Raw genomic sequence first — 899 nt, 5'->3', positions numbered from 1 at the left:
CACCCTGTAGTACAGCACTTTGAAGGTACATATGTCGTCACTTGCTGTAGTGGTTTTTACTGATGGGCGTGGCCAGGTTTTCAGAAGCCTCTCAGTTGTCAATGTGAGAGCCAGGGGACGCGTCTGCCGTACGTTTAGGGTTAGGGTTAGGTGATTTCTCTGGCAGGGCTGGTTACAGTAGGGCTGCTTACACCACACCCCGGACTGGATTTGTTGCGTGTTTGTGTCCTGATCGATGGGCCAACTTAACACGCCTTCGGAGGGTGTCCGCCGGCCGGCTTTGCCGGCGTTCGGGCGGTCGGTTCCTCCGGTCTGGCGGATCGATGTCCTTTATTTAATGTTCTTAGTGGCGAGCGGAGTGCGGAGTGGGAGGGGCTCTACCGCGTAGTCGTCCTCTCCGTTGCACAGCTCGACAGCGTGCTCGGCGGTGCTCAGCCGGACCGTCTATCCCAGTTGCTCTTCCACGGCTCCCCTCGCGAGGCTTGCCGCCCCCCCCCCCCTCCAACATCTGTATGGGGAGGGGTGGAGCAGCTCCGTGTTTACCTCGCGGGGCTTCCCGGAAGACATTTTCTCAAAGTCCTCGTGTGACCGGTCTACTTTTTCATTGCGTTGTGTAGGAAAGACAGGACAACTTGTCTCCTTCATGGGATCTGTATTCTGTCGCATATAAACAGAGCAGGTTTCTGGAAGCTTCAGATCAGCTCCTACTGTAGCCTCTTTCTACATGTCCAAAGCGGGAAAGAGCGCGTAGCTCGCAATACAGGTTTTTTTTTTTTTTTTTTTACAAAAACACATAAAACATAGCAGTCGCGTATAAACAGGACAGATTTCAGGAAACTTTAGATCAGCTCCTACTGTAGCATACGCAGGAATTGGGACCCACATTAGGAATGGATAAA

The sequence above is a fragment of the Lampris incognitus genome, unplaced genomic scaffold (assembly GCF_029633865.1).
Source record: "Lampris incognitus isolate fLamInc1 unplaced genomic scaffold, fLamInc1.hap2 scaffold_83, whole genome shotgun sequence".
NCBI classification, from domain to species: domain Eukaryota; kingdom Metazoa; phylum Chordata; class Actinopteri; order Lampriformes; family Lampridae; genus Lampris; species Lampris incognitus.
Note: the sequence above shows the minus strand (reverse complement) of the source record.